The 21,639-nt window shown below is 33.3% G+C and overlaps 1 protein-coding gene across 1 annotated transcript in view; it reads left to right on the forward strand.

The window, feature by feature from the left end:
• The window catches only part of TASOR2 (transcription activation suppressor family member 2), a 103,695-nt gene that overhangs the window by 13,887 nt on the left and 68,169 nt on the right, over positions 1-21,639 (forward strand). The window lies entirely within an intron of this gene.

A 21,639-nucleotide genomic window follows, 5' to 3' on the forward strand; every position in this document is an offset into this window, starting at 1 on the left:
TTAGAATGTAACTTTGAATAATAGATTTTGATTATTTTTATTTTAGTTTTGTTGTGATTTCATCTAGTTCATTTGTCATCTTGTTGATTTGATTTTCTGCCTTTTTAATCAAATTGGCTAAAATTGATTAATTTTATTGATCTTTCAAAGAACATGTTTTTATTATTATTATTTCTAATATTTGGTTTTCATTATCTATTTCTCTAATTTCCCAATAGCTTTTATGCTTCTTTTAAATTTATTTGTTGAATTTCTAGTTTTTAAAATGTATTCAGTTAATTAATCTTCTCTTTTTCTATTTTGTTGATATATGTTTGTAGGGATATGATTTACCCCTGAGGACTGCTTTATCTGCATTCCAGAAATTTTGGTATGTTGTTTCATCATTATCATTCTCATAATTATTATTTCTATGATTGTTCTTTGATTCATTTATTATTTAGGATTTCATTGTTAAATTCTCCATTTTGGTCTTTGATTTTTGTTTGTTGTCCCTAATGTGATTACTATTTGTATTGTATTATAGTGTTATAGGGTTTTTTCCTTATCCTATCTATCAGGCTTTTTCATTTTATTTGATTAAAGTCATGACAAGTTTATATTGTCTTCCATTGTTTTTAATGGGTTCCCCCACTCAAATTAACACTATCCTCTTCTCCCTTCTGTAAAAACAATAGTATTTCTTTTTGGTTTGTTTGTTTGTTTTAAGACAATCTTAGTTTCACTGATTTTTTCATTTACAACCTTTTTTTCTTTATTGTCCTTTTCCCTGTTTTTGGAGTTTTGTTTAGGGGATGGGAAAGAAATTGGCATATCTCATTTGATCCTCACAACAACCCTGTGAAGTAGATGTCATTATTATCTTAATTTTACAGTTGAACAAATTGAGGTAGAGATTTTCCAGATATTAAGTGTCTGAGGCTGGATTTTAACTGAAATCTTCCTGACTCTAGGCATAGAAATCTATCCTTGTTACCAGATAGCTGCCTAAGAAGACCTTCTTATTAATTCCTTTTTCTTTATTGTTTTTCTTCTTCTTCCCCCTCCCCTTTGAGTATTAAATACTCAAGTAAAATCCCCTTTCCTCTTTTTAAAACTTATTTTGTTTGTTATTTTTTAAATGTTCATTTTCTGTGCTTTTTTTCTTTTCTAAGTTTAAAAAAAGAATTTCTTTGCCTCATACTTTTCATTATTTATCTTTCTTTTCTGACCTTTGTATTTATTTGATCCTTCTTTATTTTCTATATTCCTCGTGGAACTAAAGCTTCTTTTGGGTTCCTTCCCCCTCACAATTTTCTTTTACTCTCTTATAGATCTTGCCTTTACTCACTTTTTCTTTTGTGTCAAAGTCTTAGAAATATCACTTCCTTCATGTGATAAGGAGAATATTATGCTTTGACAGGAATTGTCTTTTGTCTGTGATAACATAATTCATTATTGGCCTTTTCCCTCCCCATTTTTTTTCCATTTACCCCAAAATCTCTTCCATGATTCTGTGCTCTCCTACTCTTATTCGTTGCTCTTATATATTCTTATTCCTCTTTTCCTAAGGACTGAATATTCTCTCCAAATAACATGTATTTAAGGATAATTCCTATTTTGACACCCCTATTTTCTTTTGTAGAATATTTCTCTTCTCCCATTCTAGCATTCATCAATGGTACTTCAAAACCCAGTCTCCTGTAGCTTTTTTCCCCCTGAGAAACAGCTGGAATTATTTTCCCTTCATTTGTTAGAATTTGCCTTTTAAAAAAACAAACAAACAAACAAAAAAACCCCAGAATAAATCATTTTCCCTTTCCCATTTTCTGTAATTTAGTCTTACAAAAAATATTTATTCACTTTGGTGGTAGAATGTTGTGAGATTTATTTCATGTTGTTTCAGGCCTGCTCATCATTTCTTTTTGATATGTACTTTCACCCTTGGCAGCTTGTGTTTGCATTAGAAACATATTTATTAATGGTTTCTATAACTTTGTTGCAGTTTCCTTGTTTAATGCATTTTTTTATCTTTCTTTGTATGTCTGTAGTCTGGGGTTTTTGAGAAGCAAACACTTTCTTCGAGGCTAGTTTCCTTTCTAAGAGTGTTTTAAATACATTTTTTGGTGTGTGTGGGTTATTCTTTATTTATTTTTTATAATAACTTTTTATTTTCAAAATACATGCAAACATAGTTTTCTTTTTTTATTTTATAATTATTAAAAAATTTTTTGACAGTACATATGCATGACTAATTTTTTTTTTATAACATTATCCCTTGTATTCAAATTTTCCCCTCCCTCCCTTTGCTCCCTCCCCTAGATGACAGGCAATCCCATACATTTTACATGTACAAACATAGTTTTCAACATTCACCTCTGCAAAACCTTGTGTTCCAATTTTTTTCTCCCTCCTTTCCCCCATTCCCCTCCCCAGATGGCAAGTAATCTAATATATCTTAAAACATGTGTGATCCTTCTATATATATTTCCACAAATAACATGCTGCACAAGAAAAATCAGATCAAAAAGGAAAAAATGAGAAAGAAAACAAAATTAAACAGCAACAAAAAAAGTGAAAATAATAATATGTTGTGATCTATCCATACTCAGTCCCCACAGTCTCTCTTTGAGTGCAGATGGCTCTCTTCATCACAAGACCATAGGAAGTAACCTGAATCATCTCATTGTTGAAAAGAGCCATGCCTATCAAAGTTGATCATTATATAATTCTTGCTGTTGCCTTGTATGATGATATGGTTTTGCTCATTTCATTTAACTTCAGTTCATGTAAGTCTCTCAAGGCCTCTCTGAAATTTTCCTGTTGATCATTTCTTATAGAACAATAATATTCCATAACATTTATATACCATAACTTATCCAGCCATTCTCTGATGGGCATCTACTCAGTTCCAGTTTCTTGCCACTTTACAAAAAGGGCTGCCATAAATATTTTTCCACATGTAGATCCCTTTTCCTTTTTCATGATCTCTTTGGGATACAGGCCCCATTAGAGACACTGCTGATCAAAGGGTATGCCCTTTAGGCATAGTTCCAAATTGCTCTCCAGAATGTTTGGATCAGTCCACAATTCCACTAGCAATGATTGGGGGTTCCCAGTTTTCCCACATCCTCTTCAGCATTCATCATTATCTTTTCCTGTCATCTTAGAATGACTTGTATTTTTATAAATTTGAGTCAATTCTTTATATATTTTAGTGTTCTGAAAAAGACTCTTGAATCTTTTCTCTTTACCCCTATTAGAATCTATGTAAATAATTCAACTTTTAAAAAAAAGTTCCATCTGATTGTTCACTTGTATTTACATATGTATTTTTCTCTTGATTCCTATATTTGTATTTCAGAATTCCTATTCAGCTCCATTATTTTCATCAGGAGTGCTTGGAAGTCCTGTCTTTCATTGATGGTCCATTTCTTCCCTTGTAGGACTATTCTCAGTTTTGCTGGGTAAGTTATTTCTGGTCATAGACTTATGTCTTTTTGTCTATTCTCTTGGAATATCTCATTCCATGCTTGTGATTCTTGGATATTTGAATGCTGTGATTCTGAATACTTATTTTATTTTTACTTTTTCTCTGAAACCTCTAGATTTTGACACTGACATTTCTGAGAGTTTTCATTTTAATGCTTGAGGATATAATCAGTGTTACTAATATTTTCTTTTTGTCTTCTTGTAATGTTTCTGGATAATTTTCTTTTATGATTTCTTGAAATATAGCTAGACTTTTCTTGTTATGAATTTCAGATAGTTCAATAATAATTAATTTTTCTTTCATCTAGGTCAGTTGTTTTTGATGTGAGATATTTATATTTTCTTCTATTTAAACATTTCTTTTTTGTCTTATATTTTTTATTAATTTCTGGACTCTTTAACTTCTATTTAGGCCATTCTAATTTTGAGGGAGTCTATTAAGTTGAGTGTAAGGTTTTGTGTTTTTAAGTTGTTTTTATTTCCAATCTTTTCCTCTTAGATGCTGTTTCTTTAATAATTTTTACCGCCAAAGCTAAGTCATAATTGATGCAAGTTCAAATAATATACAAATTAATTTAGCACAAGTGGTACTAGGTCTTACTTATTGTGAGCCAAAATTCAATTAATGTCAAAGTACTCTTAACAAAATCGACAAAAGAGACAATACTTCAAATGGAAACACTGCTAGTATAAAAAAAGAAGAGGCTTGTTTTTATTTTTGGATAAAGATTTGATTGAGCATAATAAATTTGGTCATAGTAACTGTAAAATAGGATGAAATATTGAAGTGCTTTAATCTACGCTATAGAATATTATAAGACAATTAGAAAAAAGTGAATGTGCAAATTGCATTAGCTTTTTGAGGTTTGCAAATGAATAGTGATTGGTGATAGAAATAGAGCATATTTTAACTATTGAATGATGATGATAAAAATGCATTATTCTTAGCAGAATAATCATTTTAAAAGTTTGGGTTTATTTAATAAGGCAGTGAAAGAAAATGAAAATGGAATAAATAGTGAAGAAACTTACAGGAAGCATTAGGTCACATTCCTTTTAAAATTGAGTTTAGTTTTATGATGTTAAAATTATTATGAAGGCAGTAGTGCAATGGCGAAACTCAGCAGCTAAATCTTGAAGATACATTAATAAATTTTTAACATTTTTTAACAAACTTATTTTGCAAAAGGATACCTTTAAAAACTCAAAGTTCTTAAAAAAAACCAAAACCATCTTGTATTTAAAGTACCAAACAATTATTTGATACTTGTATTAGGAGGTAATGCAGAAGAGGATTTGAAATTAAAACCAGTCTCTATCAGTGTCAGAATCCTCAAGCTCTTGACAGCCTGCCACAACCTTTGATCACTTGCAATTCTTTGATGGTTTTTAAGACTGGTTTTCTGGGGATAAAATGAAGATGGCAGAGCGAGTTAGCAATTTTGCTTTAATTCATTTTAACCTTTTCTTCAAAGACCTATAAAGTGTTTCAGGCCAAACTCTGAGAGCAAAAGCCAAGAAAAAGTTTTCCTGCTGAGAATGGCTTAGGAAGAAAGAGAAGTCTGAGGACACTAGTGTGAGGGCTGACCAGGCTCACCAAGCGTAGCATAGCAGTGTGTAGCAGTAGCAGTAGCTAGGGGGGAAGCAGACAGGGATCCCTGGGGATGTACTAGCACTGGGAGCAGGAATGACTGTGGTCATCAGTTCCAGGGCAGAGTCATGAAGAAGGGTAAGGAACTAAGAACAAGTTCAAGAAACAGTTATCTGAATCTGAGCTCAGGAACAGAGTTGGGGCTTCTTTAACTTTTAGCCCCACACATAAACCTGGTGGTTGTCTTTTGTTTCAAAGGACTAGTGACATGTTGAGTTTAAATGAGATAGTTGCACAAATTAATCAGCCTCACTCTCTTCCTGAATCATCAAACTCCAATGGCAAGACAAAAGTCAATATGACTGGCAATAACCCCATCTATAGTGGATGACTTTGGTGTTTTCAGTGCTTGACCAAGTTCTAGTGTTCCACAGTACCTGCTAGCTGGAACAAACTGTTCTCATCTGTCCATTCTATCAGGGAAAGTTTTCACATATTTGGCGTAGATAGCTTTCTGGCGAAAACACTTCAAACACAAAAAGTGTGTTGGTTACACTTAACCTGGTTTGGCCCGCCTGCTGAGACAGTTTATCAGATTGTGGCTGCTGTGTATGCTACAGGTTTTTGGAGTCACAGATGAATCTTAGGTGAAAGTGGATGCAAAGTTTGAAAAGGAATTGGTAAGTCCTCACATCAGAGGTGCTAGTCTTCCCTGAAATCCCCATATACCTGCATAAACCTATAATGGAAAAAACCAAGGCGAGAGTCCAGAACCAAGTAGAAACCTGTTCAGTTGTTTGGAACCTGCAGAAATTCCCAGTGGGCTTTCTTTGACTGAGTCTAGTAGCAGTCTACATTCAGCCACACACAAGCCAGCAATTCAAGCTGTGTCAATTCAGTTTGCAGAATGCTGACTCTGGGGCGGGGGGGGGGGGTTTAGGGTGCAGTGAACAGATCCCTAGATCACATCATTTTGGGAGCACTAAGAACTTACAGGGCTGTACTGAGGTGTGAAAACAAGAGAATGACTTAAAAGGCAGAAGCTCAGACTGGACATCTCTCCATAGGTTAAGAGAGTACCCACCACTAATATAAAGTCCAAAATTGATTAATAGGTTGGACAAATGAATGAACATGCAATGGGGGGAAAAACACACAGACATGAAAGACAATTACTCAAAGTAAAATGAAGATTGGACAGAAGACCAAAAAGAATTCCTAAAAGAGTTGAAGAGATTTCTAAAGAGTTTAGAATTTTTGTTTTCAAAATCAAGATCAGTAGGGGAAAATTGATGCTTTTGAATTGTGGAACTAGAGTAGACTAAGAGTTTTTTGGATATAACAAAGGAGATCAAATCAGTCAATACTTTTCATTGGAAAAACAAATATCCTAAAGTTGAAGTTTAAATTCTTTGGCTACATAATAAGAAAACAGGACTCTTTGGAAAAAATAATTGATGTCAGTAAAAATTGAAGGCAAAAAGAGAAAGGGACAGTAGAAGATGAAAGGATACTTAATGTCATGGAAGGAACTGATATGAGCTTGGACAGACTTTGGGAAATCATGGAGGAAAGAAGGGCCTCATATTCATAAGATCACAAAAGAATAGTATCTAACTGAATGACTAAACAACAACAAAGAAGATAAATTGAGGGGGAAAGGTGAGAGCTATGCAAGAAAATTATGAAATGAAAACTAACAGTATGGTTAAAGTGGTACAAAAATACTTTTAAAAAAAAAACTATCCCCAAATTAAAATTATTGAAATGGTAAAAAATAGTATCGAAAATAATGAAGAAAAATAACATCTTAAACATCAGAACTAGGTAAGTAGCAAGAGATACAAAGCTTTTATGAAATGCAAAAAGTAGACCTAATTGAAAGAGATAATCACAGAAACTGTGTTTTGCTAAAAGATGCCATTGGTAATAAATTAGTATCAGTTCTGAACATATACGCATAAAATGACATCAGAGCTAAATTTTTTTTGTTTAATTACTTAATTTAGCTAAATGACATCAGAGCTAAATTTTTTTTTGTTTAATGATTTGATTTATTTAGTTAATATTTTCCCCAGCTACAATCAAATTTTTTTACATTTTTTTTATTGTAGCTTATTATTTACAAGATATATGCATGGGTAATTTTACAGCATTGACAATTGCCAAACCTTTTGTTCCAATTTTTCCCCTCCTTTCCTCCCCCTCCCCCAGATGGCAGGTTGACCAATACATATTAAATATGTTAAAGTATAAGTTAAATACAATATTAGTATACATGTCCAAACAGTTATTTTGCTGTTCAAAAAGAATCGGACTTTGAAATAGTGTACAATTAACCTGTGAAGGAAATCAAAAATACAGGTGGATAGAGGGATTGGGAATTCTATGTAATGGTTCATAGTCATCTCCCAGAGTTCTATTGCTGGGTGTAGCTGGGGTCAGTTCATTACTGCTCAATTGGAACTGATTTGGTTCATCTCATTGTTGGAGAGGGCCACGTCCATCAGAATTGATGATCATACAGTATCGTTATTGAAGTGTATAATGATCTCCTGGTCCTGCTCATTTCACTCAGCATCAGTTCATGTAAGTCTCTCCAGGCCTTTCTGAAATCTTTCTGCTGGTCATTTCTTAAAAAACAATAATATTCCATAATGTTCATATGCCACAATTTATTCAGCTATTCTCCAATTGATGGGCATCCACTCAGTTTCTAGTTTCTGGCCACTACAAAGAGGGCTGCCACAAACATTCTTGCACATACAGGTCTCTTTCCCTTTTAAAAAAATCTCTTTGGGATATAAGCCCAGTAGTAACATTGCTGGATCAAAGACTTTGCATAGTTTGATAACTTTTGAACATAGTTCCAAATTGCAGAGCTAAATTTTTGAGTGAAAAGTTAAATGAATTACCATAAGTAGATAGTCAAAATTATAATAATGGGGCCCTCAATTTGTCCTGCTCAGATCTAGATAAATCTTAACCATAAAATAAACAAGAAAGAAGTTACATAATTCCATAATTGGAATTTTATAATAGACCTTTGGTGAATATAGAATAGGAATAGAAAGGATTATGCCTTTTCTCAACTATGTACATCATTTTCACAAAAATTCATGATGTATTACTAGTATTAAAACCCACAAACATGCAGAAAAATAAATAATAAATGCAATAAAAATTAGATTCAGCAAAGGATCTATGAAACATAGATTGAGTGGATTAAAAAATTATAGAAACAATAATTTCTTGAAACAGTGGGACAGCTAGGTGACACAGTGGATAGAGCACCAGCCTGAAGTCAGGAGGACCTGAGTTCAAATCTGATCTCAGACACTTAACACTTCCTAGCTGTGTGACCCTGGGCAAGTCACTTAAACCCAACTGCTTCAGCAAAATAATAATAATAATAGTGAGACATATCAAAATTTATGGAAGGCAATGAAAGCAATCCTTAGGTAAAAATTTAAATCGCTTAATGCATTCATAAATAAAAGGCCAGAAGAAAGACAGATTGGACATACAATTGGAAATAAATAACCCTATCTTAGGGGAAAAAAAAAAAATTGAATGAGTTTACAAATGATTCATAGAGAGGGAAAAAAAGAAACCCAAGGCCAGTTGGATTTGGAAGTGAATTCTCTCTAAAACATTTAAATGACATTCCAATGCTGTATAAACTTTTTTAAGTAAGTAAAGAAGGGATCCTACCAAATTCTTTCTATGGCACAACTGTAGATTTGATATCTACACCAGGAAGAGCCTAAACATATTAAAAAAAAGTCTATGGACCGGTTTCCCTAGTGACTATTACTGTAAATTTTAAAATTAAATATTAACTATGAGAATTCAAAAGTATGTCACAAAGATCAAACAATGTGACTAGACTAGAGTTTTTTCAGAAATTCAGAATTGGTTCACCATTTAGGAAAACTAATAAGTGCAACTGACTATATAAAGAAGAAAAAGAATGTGAGCATTTCATATGCAAAAAAATTTTTTTTTGACAAAATGTTTAATTTTTTTTAATTTAAAATTTAGTATTTAAAATGTTTACTTTAATATTTTATTTTTCCCCAGTTTAATGTAAGAACAATTTTTAACATTTGTTTTTAAATTTTTTGAGTGCCAAATTCTCTTCCTTTTTCCCTTCCTGCTCTCCCAACTCCCTCCCATTGAAAAGGCAAGCAAATCAGTATAGGTTATACATATGTAGTCATGTAAAACATTTCCATACAAATCTTGTGAAGGTAAACAAACAAAAAACTAAACAGTTAAAAAAAAAAGTATGTTTCAATCTATATTCAGACATTATCAGTTCTTTTTCTGGTTATAGATAGCATTTGTTGATGTATTTCAAAGTTTTCTTGAATCACTGTATTGCTAAGAATAGCTAAGTCATTCACAGATAATCTTAATTTATTGCTGTTACTTTGCACATAGTACATTTCATTTTGTATCAGTTCATGGAAGTCTTTCCAGGTTTTTCTGAGAGCATCCTGCTTCTCATTTCTTAAAGCACAATATTATTTCTTCATAATCACATACTATAATTTGTTTCCCAATTAATGAGCATCCTCTCAATTTCCAAATCTTTGTCCCCAGAAAAGGTCTGCTATCAATATTTTTGTCAATATAGGTTCTATTTTTGTTTTTTTAATCTCTTTTGGAATACATATGGTATAGTGGGATTGGCAGGTCAAGGGCAACTCTCATTCTTTCTTTCTTTCTTTTTTTCCCCCTCTTAACTTAATTGAGGTTAAGTGACTTGCCCAGGGTCACACAGCTAGGAAATGATAAATGTCTGAGACCAGATTTGAACTCAGATTCTCCTGTCTTTAGGGTTGGTGCTCTATCCAGTGTCCACCTGGCTGCCCCAGCTCAATTCTTTTTTTAAAACACTAGAAAACAGGAGTAAATAGAACTTTACTTAAAATGATTAGTATCTATCTTAAAACTAAGTGCAAACATTATCTGTAAGGAAGGTAAACTAGAAGGAAGGTCAGAGTAAAGCAAGAATATCCATGGAATGTCAAGCTAGAAGAAATTTTTCTGGAGGTATAAGGTGATGAATATGAAGAGAATAAATGAAGGAAGTATGAAGGAAAAAATTGAGAGAATACCAGGTTTCAAACTATATTAAAAAATTGTAATCATTAAAACAATTTGATACTGGATAAGAAATTGAGATGGTAATGGATGGAACAGATGAGGTTTATAATATACAGAAGCAAATGAGCTCAGAAACATAGTGTTCAGTAGACCTGAAGATATCAGTTATTAGGGTGAAAAATTATTAAACAAAAATTACTTGGAAAAGTTCAAAGAAAACTGACAGAAACTGGCCAAAGACCAATATCTCTTACCATATATCAAAAGAAGCTCAAGGTACATGATTTAGACACATAAAAAATGATATAAGCAATTTAGTGGAATCTGGAAGTAACTACTTCTCAGATATTTGGCCCCCAAACAAAATCAGTACAGTCAAACTTAGAAAATAGCAGGGAACTGGGAAAAATCTACACCAGGTTTCTCTGATAAAGATCTCATTTCTCAAGTAATCGGGAACTGAGCCAAATTTATAAGAATAAGAGCCATTCAAGGGCAACTAGGTGCACAGTGAATAAAGTGATGAGTTAAGATGTCTCATTTTTGTGAGTTCATATCTGGCCTGAGACTGTGTTAATAGCTTTGTGATCCTGAACACAACTCGCTTAAACCTGTTTGCCTCAATTTTCTTATTTTAAAGTGAACTGGAGAAGGAAATTTAAAAAAAAAAACAAAAAAACTACTCCAATATCTTTGCCAAGAAAACTCCAGATGAAATCACAAAGAGTTCAACATGCCTGAAAAACAACTGAACACCAAAGTGCTGTTCCCCAGTTTATAATTAGTTAACACTTATGAGCTGGCAGTTTTCAGAAATAGTTACATGAAAAATGTTCTAAATAATTAAGAAAAACGCACATTAAAACAACTTTGAGGTGTCATCTCACACCCATCAGATTGGTTTAGATGATAGGAAAGGAAATTGATGAATGCTAGGAGGGTATGTGGGGAAATAGGTACATTGAATGTACTGTTGTATAGATACAATGAATGTATTGTTGTAGAGCTGTGCAGTGCAGCCATTCTGGAAAGTGATTAGAAACTATTACCCCAAAGCTATTAAACTAGTTATATGTTTTGCTACTCAGTATATACCCCAACGGGATGAAAGGAAAAGGATTCATATATAAAAAATATTTATAGTGTCTCTTTGTAATGGAAAAGAATTGGAAACTATAGGAGGTACCCATCAATTGGGGAATGCCTGAACAAATTATAGCAAGTGTGTATGATAGATATAGTAGGAAAGATGAAGGAAATGGTTTCAGAAAATTTTAGGAAAACTCAGATGACTTGATTCAAAGTGAAGTGAGCAAAATCAATAGGAAAATGTACACAGCAACAGCAATACAAGTGTTGAAGTGAATAGGGTGTCAAGTCTGGAGTTAAGAAAATCTGAGTTCAGATGTGACCTCGAATACTAGTTTTTTTGACCCTTGGAACTAAGTCACTTAAACTTTTTTTTTGTTTTTTTGCCTGTTTCCTCATATGTAAAATAGGAATGATAATAATATTTCCCTGCCCAACAGTGCATTAATGTCTTATTTTTCCCATATCCCTTCTACCATTTGAGATTTTCCTTTTCAAATGTCCTGTTAGCTAATCTAATAGGTATGAGGTTGTATCTCAGAATTGTTTCAGTTCGCATTTCTCTAATCAGTAGTGAATTAGAGCATTTTTTTTCATATGCTATAGTTTGTTCTGATTACTTCAGCTGAAAATTTTATATCTTTTGATTATCAATTGGCAATGATTCTTATTGTTACAAATTTGACAAAATATATGTTTGAAATGTCAAAGAAACTTGCTTCAAATTTTTTTTTCAGTTACTATTGCTAAGTGTATTTCTCTTCATCCTATCTCCTTTCACCCCACTTTGTTCTCTCTCTGTTTACTTTCTCCCTTCTCAAAAGTATTTTATTTCTGACTACCCACCTCCTTCAATGTGCTCTGCCTTCTATTCATCTCCCTTTTTCTTATCCCTTTCCCTTCTAACTTTTCTGTAGCATAAGATAGATTTCTGTACCCAGTTGAATATGTATATTATCGCATCCATTCTCACTTAGATATTATCCCTTCATATACAACTCAGTTGATCATCATATAATATTATTGTTGCCGTGTATAATGATCTCCTGGTTCTGCTCATTTCACTTCGCATCAGCTTCTGTAAATCTCTCCAGGCCTCTCTGAAATCATCCTGCTGGTCATTTCTTTTTAAAACATTTTTCTTAATTATACTTTTTTATTTACAAGATATATGCATGGGTAATTTTTCAGCATTGACCCTTGTAAAACCTTCTGTTCCAACTTTTCCCCTCCTTCCTCCCACTCCCTCCCCCAGATGGCAAGTAGACCAATACATGTTAAATATGTTAAAGTATATGTTAAATACAATATGTGTGTACATATCCATAGTTATTTTGCTGCACAAGAAAAATAGGACTTAGATATAAGGTAAAAATAGCCTGAGAAGGAAATAAAAAATACAAGCTGATGAAAATAGGAGTGGAAATGCTCTGTTGTGGTTCACACTCATTTCCCATAGTTCTTTTGCTAGGTGTAGCTGGTTCTCTTTATTATTGAACAAATGGAACTGATTTGGTTCATCTCATTGTTGAAGAGAGCCACGCCCATCAGAATTGATCATCATATAGTATTGTTGGTGAAGTGTATAATGATCTCCTGGTCCTGCTCATTTCACTCAACATCAGTTCATGTAAGTCTCTCCAGGCCTCTCTGAAATCATCCTGCTGGTCATTTCTAATAGATGAATAATATTCCATAACATTCATATACTGCAACTTATTCAGCCTTTTTCCAACTAATGAGCATCCATTCAATTTCCAGTTTCTAGCCACTACAAAAAGAGCTGCCACAAACATTCTTGCACATACAGGTCCCTTTTCCTTCTTTAAGATCTCCTTGGGATATAAGCCCAATAGTGACACTGCTGCATCAAAGGGTATGCACAGTTTGATTACTCTTTGAGCATAGTTCTAAATCACTCTTCAGAGTGGCTGGATGCATTCACAATTCCACCAATAATGTATCAGTGTCCCATCCCCTCCAACATTAGTCATAAGTAGTCCCTATTGACTTGTTATTTACAATTTTCTTGCATTGCTCTCATTCCTCTTAACATTTTTCCCCTCTCTCAAATTGATTTTCAAAATTTTCTTTGAGCTGTTCCATGGTCTGAGACAAGTTCTAATGTTTTTTGGAGGCTTTGGATGTAGGAGCTTTGACTTAGTTATCTTCTTCTGTGTGTTTTGATATTCTTTGTCACCATAGTTTTCTAGGGCCAGATTTTTTTTTTTTTCCTGTTGTTTGCTCATTTCTCCAGCCTATTACTTGACTTTGAACTCCTTGTTAAGTAAGGTTTTGCCTCCAGGGTGGAGGATGCACTATCTTGAGATTCAGGGGTTCTGGGCAGCTGTTTTCAGAGATACTTCTAGGGACCTGTAAGTTTTCAGTTTTTCCAAGGGAGTATGATCCAAGGAGAAGTAGGTTTGCTCCTCTCCTGATTTGTGGTGTGGTCTGTGAGTGACCACAAGCACTCTTTTTTTGCCATGGAATTGTGAGGAGGGTCACCACTGCCCTGTTACTGCAAGCTATGGTGTGCTAGTGCTTCTTGCCCTCTAACAGACACCCAGGATTGTGATTCAGTTCAGAGTATGGGCAAATCAATAGAGTCTACCTCAGTGCTAGCAAAGAGATTGCTATAATCTCTTTCTGACCAGTTGTTTACCCCCTTTATTACTTGTGGGTTGACAGCTCTTGAAGCAGATGCTACTACTGATTCAATCACCTAAAGACTTGCTCTTAGCTGGCTGGGACTGGGGCTGTGCTAGCATGTCTTGCATTGTACTGACACAAACTGTGTTGAATTATGCTCCATTTTTTTTTTTTAAAGCTTTTTCTTTTTTTCTTTTTAAATTTTTTTTATTAACTTTATAATTATAATTTTTTTGACAGTACATATGAATGGGTAAGTTTTTACAACATTATCTCTTGTACTCACTTCTGTTCCGAATTTTCCCCTCCTTCCCTCCACCCCCTCCTCTAGATGGCAGGCATTCCCATACATGTTAAATATGTTATAGTATATCCTAGCAGAACTGAATTTCTTGTTGTATGGGAAGAATTGGATTCATAAGGTAAAAATAATCTGGGAAGAAAGACAAAAATGCAAACAGTTTACACTTATTTCCCAGCGTTCCTTCTCTGGGTGTAGCTAATTCTGTCCATCATTGATCAATTGGAACTGAATTAGATCTTCTCTTTGTCAAAGACATCCACTTCCATCAGAATACATCCTCATGCAGTATTGTTATTAAAGTATATAATGATCTCCTGGTCCTTCTCATTTCACTCAGCTTCAATTCATGTAAATCTCTCCAGGCCTCTCTGTATTCATCCTATTGGTCATTTCTTACCAAACAATAATATTCTATAACATTTATATACCATAATTTACCCAACCATTCTCCAGTTGATGGGCAGCCATTCATTTTCCAGTTTCTAGCCACTACAAAAAAGGGCTGCCACAAACATTTTGGCACATACAGGTCCCTTTCCCTTCTTTAGTATTTCTTTGGGATATAAGCCCAGTATAGTAGCATTATTATGCTTCATTCTTACCCTGTGTCACAGATCCTACTGACAGCAGCACCTAAGTCGTATTTAGTTTCTGTAGGCTGAAAGATATGGCAACTGCCTCTTATTCAGTCTTCCCAAAGCCTTCTGGAACCTGGTCTGCACCTGCACTGGAGTGTATTCTATTCTTAACCCTAATGCCAACCTTCTAAGGTTGAAAATTCTTTTACCCCCTCTTTTTGTGGATTCTGCTGCTCTAAAATTTGTTTAGAAGAGTTATATAAACTTACTTGCATGGGTTTAACTCGGGGAGGATTTAGAACTCTCTAGGAGAGTCATTACCTTTAGTCTGCCATCTTTTCTCCACCAAGCCCAGTGATTCTTAAATAGTTAGTTTCTCCTCAATTTATTTTTCTGATCAATTTTTTTCCCCAATTTGAAATGGCTTTTATTTTCTTTAATTCTTTTTAAAAAATTCATTTTAGCTTTTTTCAACATTTCTTGCTGTCTCGTAGAGTCATCAACTTCTTTTTGAGCAATTCCAATTTTTAAATTGGGTTACTTGGGTAAGATTTTATACTTTGTTACCCTAACCTGTTAAATTCTTATTTAAGTCTTTTCTCCAAAATGCTGCCTTTCAATTGGGTTACTTGGGTAAGATTTTATACTTTGTTACCCTAACCTGTTAAATTCTTATTTAAGTCTTTTCTCCAAAATGCTGCCTTTCCCCAATTTCTCTCCTTTAAGACTCTTAGTTTCTTTTATAAAGCTATTTTACATTTTTCTTTATTTTTAATAGTATTTTATTTTTTCCCCAGTTATATGTTCAGAAAATTTTTAATATTCATTTTTTAAAAAGTATTTTATTTTTTTCCAAACACATAGAAAGGTAGTTTTCAGCATTCATTTTTGTAAAACTTTGTGCTTTGAATTTTCCTCCCTCCCTCTCTCCCTTGCCTCCATTCTCCCCAAGATATCAAGCAATCTGTGTTAAATATTGCAATCTTTTTAAATATTTCCATATTTTTCATGTTATGCATGAAAAATCAGATCAAAGGGGGAGAAAAAAATCACGAGAAAGAAAACCAAATAAATAGAAAGGTGAAAATACTATGCTTTGAACCACATCAGTCTCCATAGTTCTTTCTTTGGATGCAGTTTACATTTTCCATCCGAAGTCTATTGGAATTGCCTTGAATCACCACATTTGTTGAGAAGAACTAAGTCCATGTAGGATTAATCTAGGTTCAGAGGATTTCACATTCATCAGGCACAGGTTTTGAAAGGGGAAAAATACATAAGTTTATTATTGCTCATAACTTTGATTTGAACAAGATTAAGAAATTTATAGTATAAAAGTAATACACAAGTAGAAAACACGTGACAATATAAGAAACAGACAGATAGACAACAGACAACATACATCATAACATTATGAGGAAGCACTTCAGTGAATTCTTGGCCAAGAGAATCCGAGTCACACCTCTAAAGAAGCTCAAGCAGGAGGCTTTGTTAGGCAAGTAATACCAAGCTTCCTAATTGAATTCTCAAAGTCTTTCCACTAAAGAGTTTTATTTTCTTAACTAAATATTCTCAGTTAATGCAGGACCCTTGAAACAAAGTAATCCCCCGCAGGTATAGGATTTTTCCCATCAAAAATAATATTTATTTATTCTTTTAGGAAGATAATGTTTACTCCAAGAACTGGCCAGATTCATAAGGTAAACACAGGCCTGCCATAAAGAATATTGATTAATTAAGGCATCAGGCCTCCTAATGCTTCCTGAGACTAAAACTAGAAATATATTCAAAATTCTCAACAAATTTACAAAAAGGCATTCCTGAGACTTAATGGGATTCCTCATTAGGATTCCTTACAGTCCATCACAGTTGATCATCATATAATTACTATGTGCAATGTTCTCTTGGTTCTGCTTCCTTCTCTTAGCATTAGTTAATGTAGATCTTTCCAGGCTTTTCTGAAATGAGCCTGCTCATCATTTCTTATAGAACAAAATAGTATTCCATTTACTTCATGTGCCATAACTTATTCAACCATTCCCTGATTGATGGGCATCTACTCAATTTCCAGTTTAACATTTATTTTTTGCAAAATTTTACCCCCAAACTGATACCTAAACCAGGTAGATTGAAAACTGAGAAAGAAAACTATAGACCAATTTCCTTAATGAATATTGATGCTAAAATCTTAAATAAGATATTAGCAAATAGACTTCAGAAAATCATCCCCAGGATAATACACTATGACCAAGTGGGATTTATACCAGGAATGCAGGGCTGGTTTAATATTAGGAAAACTATTAGTATAATTGACCATATTAATAATCAAATTAATAAAAACCATATGATCATCTCAATAGATGCAGAAAAGGCATTTGATAAAATCCAACATCCATTCCTACTAAAAACGCTTGAGAATATAGGAATAAATGGACTATTCCTTAAAATAAAAGGAGCATATATTTAAAACCTTCAGTAAACATCATATGTAATGGTGATAAACTAGAACCTTTCCCTGTAAGATCAGGAGTGAAACAAGGTTGCCCACTATCACCATTACTATTCAATATAGTACTAGAAACTCTAGCCTTGGCAATAAGAGCCGAGAAAGAGATCCAAGGAATTAGAGTAGGAAATGAAGAAATCAAATTGTCACTTTTCGCAGATGACATGATGGTATACTTAGAGAACCCCAAAGACTCTGCTAAAAAGCTATTAGAAATAATTCAGAATTTTAGCAAAGTCACAGGATACAAAATAAATCCACATAAACCCTCAGGATTTTTATACATTACCAACACAATCCAACAGCAAGAGATACAAAGAGAAATTCCATTCAAAATAACAGTCGATAGTATCAAATATTTGGGAATATATCTACCAAAGGAGAGTCAGGAATTATATGAGCAAAATTACAAAACACTTGCCACAAAAATAAAGTCAGATTTAAATAATTGGAAAGACATTCAGTGTTCTTGGATAGGCCGAGCGAATATAATAAAGATGACAATACTCCCCAAACTAATCTATTTATTTAGTGCTATACCAATCAGACTCCCAAGAAACTATTTTAATGACCTAGAAAAAATAACAACAAAATTCATATGGAAGAATAAAAGGTCGAGAATTGCAAGGGAACTAATGAAAAAAAAGTCAGAGGAAGGTGGTCTAAGTGTACCTGATTTTAAGCTATATTATAAAGCAACAGTCACCAAAACCATTTGGTATTGGCTAAGAAATAGACTAGTTGATCAGTGGCATAGGTTAGGTTTACAGGGCAAGATAGTGAATAAAAATAGCAATCTAATCTTTGACAAACCCAAAGATCCCAAATTTTGGGATAAGAATTCATTATTTGACAAAAACTGCTGAGAAAACTGGAAATTAGTATGGCAGAAACTAGGCATGGACCCACATTTAACACCACATACTAAGATTAGATCAAAATGGGTCCAAGATTTAGGCATAAAGAACGAAATCATAAATAAATTGGAGGAACATGGGATGGTTTACCTCTCAGACTTGTGGAGGAGGAAGGAGTTTGTGTCCAAGGGAGAACTAGAGACCATTATTGATCACAAAATAGAACATTTTGATTACACCAAATTAAAAAGTTTCTGCACAAACAGAACTAATGCAAACAAGATTAGAAGGGAAGTAACAAATTGGGAAAAAATTTTTACAGTTAAAGGTTCTGATAAAGGCCTCATCTCCAAAATATACAGAGAATTGACTTTAATTTATAAGAAATCAAGCCATTCTCCAATTGATAAATGGTCAAAGGATATGAACAGACAATTTTCAGATGATGAAATTAAAACTATTTCCACTCATATGAAAGAGTGTTCCAAATCACTATTGATCAGAGAAATGCAAATTAAGACAACTCTGAGGTATCATGACACACCTGTCAGATTGGCTAAGATGACAGGAACAAATAATGATGAATGTTGGAGGGGCTGTGGGAAAACTGGGACACTGATGCATTGTTGGTGGAGTTGTGAAAGAATCCAACCATTCTGGAGAGCAATCTGGAATTATGCCCAAAAAGTTATCAAAATGTGCATACCCTTTGACCCAACCATACTACTACTGGGTTTATACCCCAAGGAACTACTAAAGAAGGGAAAGGGTCCTGTATGTGCCAAAATGTTTGTGGCAGCCCTTTTCATAGTGGCTAGAAGCTGGAAGATGAATGGATGTCCATCAATTGGAGAATGGTTGGGTAAATTATGGTATATGAATGTTATGCGATACTATTGTTCTGTAAGAAGTGAACAACAGGAGGAATACAGAGAGGCTTGGAGAGACTTATATCAACTGATGCTGAGTGAAACGAGCAGAACCAGAAGATCATTATACACTTCAACAATGATACTGTACGAGGATGTATGCTGATGGAAGTGGATTTCTTCAACATAGAGAAGAGCTAATCCAATTCCAATTGATTAATGATGGACAGAACCAGCTACATCCAGAAAAGGAACACTGGGAAATGAATGTAAACTGTTATTTTTACCTTCTGAATCCAATTCTTCCTGTGCAACAAAAAATTCGGTTCTACACACATATATTGTATCTAGAATATACTGTAATATATTTAACATATATAAGACTGCTTGCCATCTGGGGGAGGGGGTTGGGGGAGGAAGGGAAAAAATCTGAATACAAGTAAGTGCAAGGGATAATGTAAAAAATTACCCATGCATATGTACTGTCAAAAAAATGTTATAAAATAAAATAAAAATTAAAAAAAAAATTTTTTACCCCCAAAATCCAGATTTTTCTATTCTTTCTCCTCCCCTCTTCTGAAGATAGGCAGTTTGATATAGTTTATGCATGTGCTATCATGTAAAATATATTTACATATTATCACCAAATTAGTCTACATTAGTCTTAAGTGAAGAAAGAAACATCAAAAGAGAAATGAAATTCTGAGAAAGAAAAAGTTAGTAGAAAAAAATATGCTTCGATCTGCATTCAGACTCCATCAGTTCTTAATCTGGATGTAGATAGCATTTTTTTTTTTTTTTTCATGAATCCTTTTCACATTTCTTGGATCATTGCTGAGAACCGAGTCATTCATAGTTTATCATCATACAATGTTGTTGGTACTATGTGTAGTGTTTTCCTGCTTCTGCTCATTTTACTTTATATCTATTTGTAGAAGTCTCTAGATGTTTCTTATATCCATTATGTTCATATAATATAGCTTGTCAGCCAATTTCCCAGTTGAGGTGCATCTCATCAATTTCTAGTATTTTGCCACCCACAGAAAAGAATACTATAAATATTTTTGCATATGTAGATCCTTTTCCCTTTTTTATGATCTCTTTGGTATATAGACCCAGTAGTGGTGTGCACAGTTTGATAGCCCTTTGGACATAATTCCAAATTGCTCTCCAGAATAGTTGAATCATTTCATAATTCTACCAACAAGTGCATTAGTGTTCCATTTTTTCCATGTCCTCTCCAAAATTTATCACTTTTCTTTTTTGTCATATTAACCAATCTGATAGATAAGAGGTGTTTATCTCAGTTATTCTAATTTGCATTTTTCTCATCAAAAGTAATTTAGAATTTTCTCTTAAACCTATAGATAACTTTGATTTCTTCATCTGAAAACTTGCCTGTCCATTTCCTTTGACTTTATCTATTGGAGAATGACTTGTATTTTTATAAATGTGACTGAGTTCTCTTTATATAATTCAGAAAGGCGTCCTTTTATCAGAAACACTTGCTTGTACAAATTATTTCTTAGCTTTGTGTTTTTTTTTCTAATTTTGGTTGCATTTGTTTTGTTTCTACAAAAGCTTTTTAAATCATGCATCCATTTTTACTTTATCTTGGATACATATGTAGTGTGAAATGGTTTGTTACTTTTGGTTTTCCAGTTCTACCAGCAGATTTTGTCAAATAATGAGTTCTTATCCCAAAAGCTGGAGTCTTTGGGTTTATCAAATGTATAAGATTACTTAACTTAGTTTTGTATATTAAATCTATTCCATTGATATACAGTTTTATTTCTTAATCAATACCTGATACTTTTGATGATGACTACTTTATAATATAGTTTCAGATTTGGTATTGTTGTGCTACCTTATTCTTCCCACCCCGATTCCCTTGATGTTCTTGACCTTTTCTTCTTCCAGGTGAAATTTGATATATTTTTCTATTTCTACCAGATAATTTTTTGGTAGTTTGATTGGCATAGCACTGAATAAGAAAATTTGTTTTGGCCGGATTTGCAATTTTTATTTTATTAGCTCAGCCTATCCATGAACAATTAATATTTTTCCAGTTGTTTAGATCTTTCATTATTTGTGTGAAAATGGTTTATGATTGTGTTCACATAGTTTCTGGTTTTTTCTTAACATATAGACTCCTAAGTAATTTGATATTTATTGTTATTTTAAATGAAAATTTTTTTTTCTGTCTCTTGCTGTTGGAATTTGTTGCTCATATGAATAAATACAGATGATTTGTGTGGTTTTATCTTATATCCAGCAACTTTGGTAAAGTTTCAGTTATTTAAAGTAATTTTTAGTCGATTTTCTGAGAATAACATCATCTTCAAAGTGATAATTTTGTTTCCTCATTACCTGCTCTTACTTCCTTCAATATCTTTTTCTTATTGTTATAGCTAATATTTCTAGTATTATGTTGAATTATAGTCATGATGATGGACATGCTTAATGTATTTTTTATCTTATTGGGAAAGCTTCTATCTCATCCTCATTTTTTAAAAAATAGTGTTCCTTCATTTTTTTCCTCGGAATTCTAATTGAACTTGTAGCCAAGGCCAAGTTTTTCTTTGATGCCTTGCTTATAAATGCTTTGTA

This window comes from Sminthopsis crassicaudata, chromosome 5 (assembly GCF_048593235.1).
Source record: "Sminthopsis crassicaudata isolate SCR6 chromosome 5, ASM4859323v1, whole genome shotgun sequence".
Lineage (NCBI taxonomy): Eukaryota > Metazoa > Chordata > Mammalia > Dasyuromorphia > Dasyuridae > Sminthopsis > Sminthopsis crassicaudata.